The sequence below is a fragment of the Manacus candei genome, unplaced genomic scaffold, assembly GCF_025592945.1.
Source record: "Manacus candei isolate 608988 ecotype Guabito, Panama unplaced genomic scaffold, ASM2559294v1 h1tg000041l, whole genome shotgun sequence".
Lineage (NCBI taxonomy): Eukaryota > Metazoa > Chordata > Aves > Passeriformes > Pipridae > Manacus > Manacus candei.
The window spans coordinates 6599737-6609205 of record NW_026138089.1 but is presented as its reverse complement, the minus strand read 5'-3'; positions in this window follow the sequence as shown (position 1 = coordinate 6609205).

Genomic DNA, 9469 nt, shown 5'->3' with positions numbered 1-9469 from the left:
GGAGAAGCCAGTAGTATGTGAAACTATATTTCACTTCAGAAATATTCAAGTAGCTCTCGGAATCCTGCTTGCTACAGAGTCTAACATGGTGTTAGAAACTAACCTCAGTTTCTCAGTGCCCTGAAAAGAATCCCTTTCCTCCAGTCATGCTGCCAGTTCTAATCTTTGTTTTTCATGGCCAGTAACTAATTGTCCCATTGCTTGATGCAGAAGGCTGAGAGGACAGGTTGCTTTTGGCATCAAAATTTTTTTAAAAAAAATCTTCATTAAGGAAAGCTGGAGATGTGGTTTCTCAGAGGCCCATATGGATAGAACCAAAAGACCTGTTAGACCCATAAGTAAAGTTGAGACCACAATGATCTCATGCACTATATTTTCATTAATAAAATGCACCCCGGCAAAGGATTAACATTACTTGAGCACATCTTACCTGGGTTTTTGTGTGAACACTTAGTGCACTTTCCAGCATATCTTAGGCTTTGAAGGACTCACACAGAATAGGGGCAGGAACGGGTTTGGCCTGCTAACAGCCACTTTGCCATTGTGACTGTATTGTGGTGTTACACAAACCCAATACCAACAGCCCCAGCGTTGTTTGGGCATGTTCATAGAACTGAAATGTAGAGCATTCAGAACAGAGGCATTACGCCCTGCCTTGCATCATAGCCCAGCTGCCTTTTGCGCAACCCACCCCAGAGCCTCTGAATTCCTGATTCCATAAGTAACTCCTAACACTCAGCAGCAGAGCAAAAGGGCAGAAGGCAAACTGCTCTTTCCCCACCTGCCCCTAAAGGCAGCTCTCCTGGCTCCCAGCCCTGCCTTATTGCGGAGCAGGGTTCCAGTGGGCGTAGAGGAGGGTCTCTAAATCCCTGGAGGAGGAGATGAGGTAGAAGTTTATGTTGTAGTGAAGAGCTGGGGCAGGAGAAGAGAACTTATTGTATGACCTTGAATAGCAATGTTCACTGTGGAGACACATCCCAGGCTCATCACCTCTCCTTTGTTCCTGTTCCAGCTGAGCACTCAATGTACCAATTCTCTCCTAATCAGCATCACCCTTTGTGAGCAACACAGGAAGTTTCCCATTTTCTAGATACATCAAAATGATGCCTTGATTGAGTCTCCTCCCTGTAGAGGCACACAGAGAGAAAGACCTTCTTCCACCTCTGCCCCTACACTGAGCCCCTTAGTGCAGCATTATTGACACTAATCAGAAACTGCCTCCAGAAATGAAAAACAGGGCAATCAAGAATAGCATGAAATCTATGCTGTTGCTGCTTTAAAATGACCTTTAACTGACAGCTCTCAAACCCAGCATCAGAACAGAGGCATGTCCAGGCACTGAATGACTTAAGATGTAGTGTGACAAGGTTACAAAACCTAGGCTTTTCAATCTCTTTTGTTCTAAAGTTTATCTCCATAGTCTTGGACTCACTAAGTAGCTGCAAACACCCACTGTCTTCTTAAAATGAGGGTCTAGTACTGTGTGATTCTCAGCACTAGTAGCACTATGGCAAAAATATGCTAATTGGATAGGGGCAGTGTATGCCTGCAAGACAATAAATATATCTTTGCAAGTGGTTACCCCTGGAAGTGTTGAAAGTCATGCAACATGGTTACTTAAACACTTGGATTAGCTACTGTAAAGAGACAACATTCAGATACAAAAAGAAAGCACCAGCTTGTGGAAACTTTATTCCATGGTCTAATGGTCCTTGGAGCAGCATAAGTGAAGCTGTGCACAAAACAAGAAAACAAACAAGTAAGCAGTGATCCTGGCAAATAGCATAGCCATTTATTCTAATTAACTAAACTTAATTACAGGAGTCAGACCAACTGTCTTTCTACAACCAGCCAACAAAATCAATACCAAAGATTAGTCACAGCAAATGTAGTAGTGCTGCCTGTTAGGAAGGTGGCTGGACATTTCCTATTGGAAGATCTGCTTTTGTGCTAATTATCCTTTGCAAAATTTCATCTGTCTGAACTGAAATCGTCCATATGTGTTATCTAATTTTGACTGATTCTTCCAGAGTATTGTAGCAAGAAGAGGATAACCATTTCCAAGAATGAAAGCAGTGAACAGGATGCTGCTTGGCCATGTAACTTTCCAGGACCTTTCTTTTCACCTTCTTACCCTTTGCTTTGGAGAAAGAATTTGAAATGCAGTAGAAAGTGCATTTCTACTGCTGGACCTGGAAAGTGCATTTCTACTTACTGGAGCTGGAATTGTGTTCCCCATAGGGTCTAGCCAAACTCAGCTAAACTTCACCATCCTCAGACACTCCACAGACATTCTAGAGTCTTCCATAGCTGCCATGCCCAGAGGTCCAGCTCTCCCTGAGGGCAATGCACCCATGTCCCTCATTGACACAACCCAGAAAATAGCTCAATGTGCAGGAGCACTGGGAAACTCCCTTGAAGAGCTGCTTTGAGTCATTCTGGACCTACCCGGATAAACCAAGAATTTGTACCTTAGGTAGCACTCAAGCAATCCAAGGGAGGTACGAGTTCTTTATGAATAAGGGATGCAAATCAAAATAACAAGAAAATAAAAGACTTGCCAGGTACAGTAGATACAGTCCTAAGCCTGGGGCAGGAAGAAGAGAAAGCTGTGGCAGAGGAGCAAAAGGATCAGAACCTCAAGAACTGGGTCCATGGGAACTTCATGAGGTTCAACAGGGCCAAGTGCAAGGTGTGGCACCTGGGTCAGGGCAACCCCTGGTGTCAAAAAAAAAGCTGGACGTGACCCAGCCATGTGAGCTCACAGCCCAAAAAACCAATTTTATCTTGGGCTGCATGAAAAGCAGTGTCACCAGCAGGTCGAGGGAGGGGATTCTGCCACTCAGCTCTACTCTCGTGAGACCCCACCTGGAGTGTTGCATCCAGCTCTGGGGTTCCTGACATAGGAAGGACATGGACTTGCTTCAGTGAGTCCAGAGGAGGACCACAAAGATGATCACAGGGTTGGAGCACCTCTCCTATGAAGAGAAGCTGAGAAAGTTGGGGTTGTTCAGCCTGGAGAAGAGAATGCTCTGGAGAGACCTTATAGCACCTTCCAGTACCTAAAGTGGGCTACAAGAGAGCTGGAGAGGGACTTTTTTCAAGGACAGGTAGTGATAGGACTAGGGGTAATGGCTTTAAAAGTGAATGAAGGTAGGTTTAGATTAGATATTAGGAAGAAATTCCTGACTGTGAAGGTGGTGAGGCACTGGAACAGGTTGCCCAGAGATGGTGGATGCCCCATCCCTGGTAACATACAAGGTCAGGCTGAACAGGGCTCTGAGTAACCCTAGTTACTAGATATCTTCAATCTAGTTGAAGATATCCCTGCTCACTGTAGAGGGCTTTGATCTAGATGATCTTTAAAGGTCTCTTCTAACTCAAACTATTTTATGATTTTATGTTGAGACAAGCACCCAGGTGGTGGCCCAAGTCCATATTTTGTGGAGGCTACCAGACATATCAGTGTCCTCTCCAAGGTGGTCTCCATGTGGAGAAAGTTCCCTGGGTGCAAGCCAGACAGCAACTTCAATGCAGTCCAAGATGTGCTGACTCAGTGTAATGAGGAAAGCCAGGAGGAGGGGAGGAAGGAGGACTGGAAGGAAGCAAACAATATGGCACATAAGTAGGCAGGAGAGAATACTTCTGTGAGTGACAGAAAAAAAATGATGAATATTTCTTATAAAAGCAAAGTTCTAATCAATACATACTAAAAAGACAATAAGGCAGAATAAGCACCTAAATTGTTATTAATCCTCTTCTCCTCTGGCATGTGTGCTTACTATTCCTGGCCCATAACAGAAGAGGTAACCAAGCTTTATCCAACCATGCAACAGAGCCATCAATAACTCTGTCGCCAAGATGCCTAAGGGAATTCTCTCCTAACCCATTTAAGTCCCAGTGAGCTTAGGAGTAGCTGTCAGAGCAGACCTTGATGATCCGCTCTAATGATCTTTTCAGGCCACTGTGGAAGAAATAAAACTGAACATTTTATTATCTGACTTGCTGTGTGTTTGGGCTTGGTTTTTTTCATTTCTTATCTGAGAAATTCAACCATCCAAGGACTGTCTTCAAAACCTTTCTCCTCACTTTCTTGGGTGGGGACTTCAAAGTAAATCTGGCCATGGTCACACATACTCTGCAGAAATGACTGTCAAACCATTCGTTATCACCATTCTGCTGGAGAGGAATACTTCCTGGTTGAAATTAGGAGAATTGGTTGGAGTTCTTCTTAGTCAGTCTTGTGCTAGATGCTAGGTTGGTTTAATACTCACTAGAACACAGTCTGACCCTGAGATTAGCTCAGTTGGTTAGAGTGTGGTGCTAATAACACCAAAGGTTGTGGGTTTGATCCCCATATGGGCCATTCACTTTAGAGTTGGACTCAGTGATCCTTGTGGGTCCCTTCCAACTCAGAATATTCTGTGAATCTGAAGTGTAAGCTGCCCTGGCTTACTCTGCTGAGAGGTGGACAAAAAGGCCTCATATTTCATCCACCTGGGGGAGCAATCACTTCTGAAATCATCACAGGTATTCCAGTAGGAGTCATCTGTCTCCAGCCTAAACTTACATAGTGCAAGTGCTGAGCACAAAGATTATGTTCCACAGCATCTCTTTGCTGTCAAAATTTAGTCCATGTAATGCTGAAAAAAAAGAAAAAGGAGGAAAACACAGGTGCTGCTGTATTTCAGTAGCTGTCAAACATTCGGGTTGGAGACCAATAGATGAACAAAGTAATCTCCACTCTTCATTCATATTAGGGTTCCCTATAGTGTCTGTCTGTTATGGGAGAAGGCCAGCCTATTCCCTTTGTCTCCTCTCCTGTGAATCGGTATTCTGAAAATGAATGAAAAAAACCAAACAAAGGCAATTCAAACATGAATTAAGTCACGCTTTGAAAAAAAAGTAACATAAATTTGCTTGAACAAAAAAGGTCAGACACAGGGAAAGCATCAGAATGTGGCACATGGACAGGAACTCTCTCTCTGAGTTTCATCTCAAAATAATTCAGCTTCAGTATTCTTAAAAAGCAGGTGTCATTGTACAATACTGAATCAGACATGCAGAGCTGTGACTGACAAGATCAACCATCAGTCCAACCTGGCATTTCTGTTATTTTAATTCATCAGATAGAGCCACTGATGTGTCTGCTACCTGTCTATAGCAGTCATGGAGACAGGCATTGTAAGTATTGCATGATCTCCCTTCAGTTTCCCTATCCACACTGGTGGGAAAGGAGCTATGAAATAACTGGAAACACTCTTAACTCTAAGTATTCCAATCCTTTCTTCACAAAACCTGTTCCAAAACTGAAAATTTGTTTCAATCTATGCTAGCTATCAGACAACCTGATTTTTTTTCAGGTTTTTCAGGGCAGCTTTTGAACTGACTCACATCTTGTGGGAAAGCCATGATGCAAGGACCATTCCCCAGACACCTTTAGAAAGCTGTCTCTGTGGTTCCAGACATGGCAAAGGACTAATCCCATTTCAGGCAAGTATAAGGAGAGGGAGAGAACACAAACCCACCTTCCTCTCTTCATCTCAAGTCACAACATTTAATGATGCCAGCAGTGGTCAAGCCTGGCTGGAAGCCCCTCACATACGTTGTTCCATGGCAAAGAAGGAAACTCAGGAGGCAAAAGCCCAGGCAGGCATCACACCTGTGATCGTCACCCCTTGGCAGGCATGCCTGGATTTAGAGAGTGTAGGGGCCACCCTAAGGAGACCTCAGCAGGAAGCGTTAATAACACTAGTTCATTAGAGATTTGCTGCCAGGTATTTTATTTGGGACATTGTTATAACACTTTGATACAAGAAAATAATCACTGATGGGAGCTAGTAATTATCTAGATAATTGATCTAGAGATCACAAGAAAAGGAAGAAATGATAAAACATTGGCCATGGTACAGCCCACTACCTTGATGCCTTCTGGTGCTCAAATTCTCCTCAGCCCTAATTTCTTTTTATTTTACTTACTGCAACTCACTCCTCTGTGGCCTTCTATGGTTTCTGATCCCTTGCATCTGAAAGGCATTTATTAAACCTCATAACTGTCTCAGGCTTTTTCCCAATGAACAATAGCCAAAAAAAAAAGATATTTACAGGGAATTGCCAACTTTTTAAAGTCACATTACCCTCTGGTTTATCATACTTCCAGCTCCAAATATCTCTAATTCATGTAAGCATCAAACAGAGACTATTCTTGTTTTATACAATGTGTCTTCCTGGTCTTATTCCAATGTGCATTTGTTGTCATCATTGTAGAAATAGAACATGCAGCTGTTCATAATAAGAACATGATGCTTTAGCAGAAAAAAGTCCCATGGGGCTCATAAGTCTCTGTTCCCTCTAGTCCTAGTCTCTTCCTTTCATCTTTGGGATGAGAATACAGACAATATGGCTGCTTGAAGGACACTACAACCTTATCTTTTCAAATCCCAGGTTGCTAAACTGCTTCCCAGTTAATGTCTTAGGAAGTCCTTCCTTGCAGCTGTCTTGATGCGCAGGATTTGCTGGTGACAGGACAGACCTGTGCTCTTCCCCCTCCCCTGGAAGCCAGTGAACAAAACCAGTGCAAAGACCCGGATATGTAAGCAGCACATGCTCTTTAACCCTGCATTAGTGCTTCTATGTCTCTCATGGCCAAGGCCAGCCTTGATTTAAAGACACAGCAATTGTTTCTGTGACACCCATGCCCAGATTTTCACAGTGTGCTAAAATCTTTGAAATATCTGGTACCATTCACATTGAAGAGGAGATATGGCCTTTTAATGTGTGTATCATAATGAGACTAAAGAAAGTCTAATGAAATCCATGCTGGGATATTTCATTATCTTGCAGGCAATAAAGCCATCAAAACAAAGCCATTCATTTTCTTTCCTATTAGGGAAGAAAACAAGTGATCTATATTATTTAGATTATCTCATTGTCCTCCCTGGTCAAAAATGATAGCAGCATTATGAACATTAAAAAAAGCAATGTATATTAGTCACTTGTTTGTTTCCACAGTAGGAAAGCAGTTCCCTAGAAGGAAAAATAAGCTTGAGGGCTCAGCTGCATAAAAATTGTCTATTTTACAGCTCATTGCATTGTTAAGTAACATTATAGCATAATTTGGCCTTTGGGGTATAGTTTTACATAGGGTAGACTAGCACTTGCATTTTTTTTAATATTCTTTTCCCCAAAATGCATTACACATAACCAAATTCAATATTTGGATTTTCAAATCTGCACTAAATGGAAATGACTATGAGCATATACGACAGCAGGCCGCTTCTGGACTCCAATTCTGAAAACATAATTGTTTCTAAAGTGATATATTAAACACTTCAAAATTGCTGATCTCTACTGTCTATCTTGTTAAAAAAGATTATAAGGTCTTTATTATGAGAGCTCTGTCACACTGACATGCCATAAGGCTGTGATCATAATAAGAGATTTGGGATGTTAAAAAATACAAGGATAGTAATGATTTTTGTCCTGTTTCATAAGAAAAAAATTACTTCAGTGACTGCAGCATTTTTCCCAATCTCTTCCTCAGTCTGTCAGTTCTCGTAACTTTCAAGAAATTCTCATAACAAAGAACCACTGGGTGTCAGAAATGTTAAGTTTCCCCAGACATTGTGGAAATAGGCAGAAATACCAGGGTAAAATGCAGTTATTACTGCCAAAAGGCACCAAGGAGTCAGACAAGTGCATCAGCTAGGGGCAGGCTGGGATGACCTGCACTGCTACCAAGGCAAGCCTTGGCAGGAGCACTTCTGGCCTGAAGTCACGGGCAACTGATCTGGGGCTCACCCCTCATCTCTGATGGTAATGAGAATGCTCAAACAGGGCACACCAAGCTCCAAAATACACATCTTCTACAGCTGTCTGTAACACTTGGGACAAGGAAGAACAGCACATCAGCTGCTGCAATGTTTATTAGACATGATCTGCTTAAGCAGAAGAAGAAAATATACCATGAAGATATTTTCCCAGGTTTTACCTTCCTGCTCCTCCTTTGCTTTCCCTGGTACTTACTGCAAGACAAATTATATATATGCAACTTCTATTTTTGCTTTATTCTTCCATATAAATATCTGATAACACTGCATTGCATCAGTAAGCTATACTAGCTTATAAGGACCTGCTTTTCAAGTGACCCTCTAAAAAAGGCCAAGCGTTGTCCAAGGGGAGTACCTGTGGCCAACCATCAGATCCTAATACACAAAATGTGTCTGTTTTGAGATAGATATCTCTCAGCTTTCTAAGGTTAAAATAGAGAGGACAGGGGGATCTTTACTACAGCAGATTCTCCATCGGTTGCATGTTAAAGACACTCAGTAAGGACACTGTGATTGATGAAGATTAGACTAGAAGTAGACCAAGGCAACTGTGGAGTAGGTTTATCCAGTATTTGGACTTAAAATGCCACAGAAACTGTGAAAGGGCATTCCCTAGGTATAAAATACTAGCTTTGTTTATTTCAATTAAGTCAGAATGAGATTCTAGTCTCTATGGCTGTGGGAAGTAAACCGAAGCCAAAATATATTGCTTAGAGGCAGCAACTGAAATCAAAGGGATATTCAGAAGAATGTGTCATTACGATATTGCCCATCTCTAGATGACTAAATACAACAGTATATAAAAGAACAGAAGCATATATTTTACTTTCAGATTGGATTCTCCTACAAATAAATAGCAAAAAACCCTGTTGGTAGTAAGGAGAAGCAGACTGTGTGAAAGCAAGAATGTTGCAGGTTCCCCCTAATAAGGAATTGCCCTACAAAGAATATGAGTGGCATGCATCTTTTTTTAAAAAGTTTACTTGTAATAAAATTTTTTTATTTAATAGAATAAATTAAAACTAGGAAAGAAATAGCGATATTTCACTTTATGCGGGGAGGGGAAATTCTGGATTATGTTCTGGAATTGGATTCTTAATAAACGAATGCATTATTAAATAATTATTAATTCAGGCAACTAAAATGGTTATCCTGTGGTAGCACCTCAGTCCTGTATTATTAAATAGATAGAATAAATACATAGGTCTTTCTCCAAAGCTGGGCTTTCATCACCATAATACACAAATCTTTACTTGTAAGTTGGCAGTAGAAGATCATTTGTGGTAATTTAGCTATAAAGCAATTAAGTTCTTAATGCACTCTAGCATAAATTTCCCCTACCATTTTCAGCTTACCTGAAAAGAGGGCACCAAATGTTGCCTTTGGGCATCTAGAGGACTACAAATGTGCTCAGGTGGCCAAGAAGGCCAATGGCATCCTGGCCAGTATCAGAAATAGCATGGTCAGCAGGACCAGGGTAGTGATTGTCCCCATGTACTGGGCACTGGTGAGGCTGCACTTCGAGTCCTGTGTCCAGTTTTGGGTCCCTGGCTGTAAGACAGACATCAAGGTGCTGGAGCAAGTCCAGAAAAGGGCAATGGAGCTACTCCCGCACCCGGGGCCCCTCCTCTTCCCCCCTT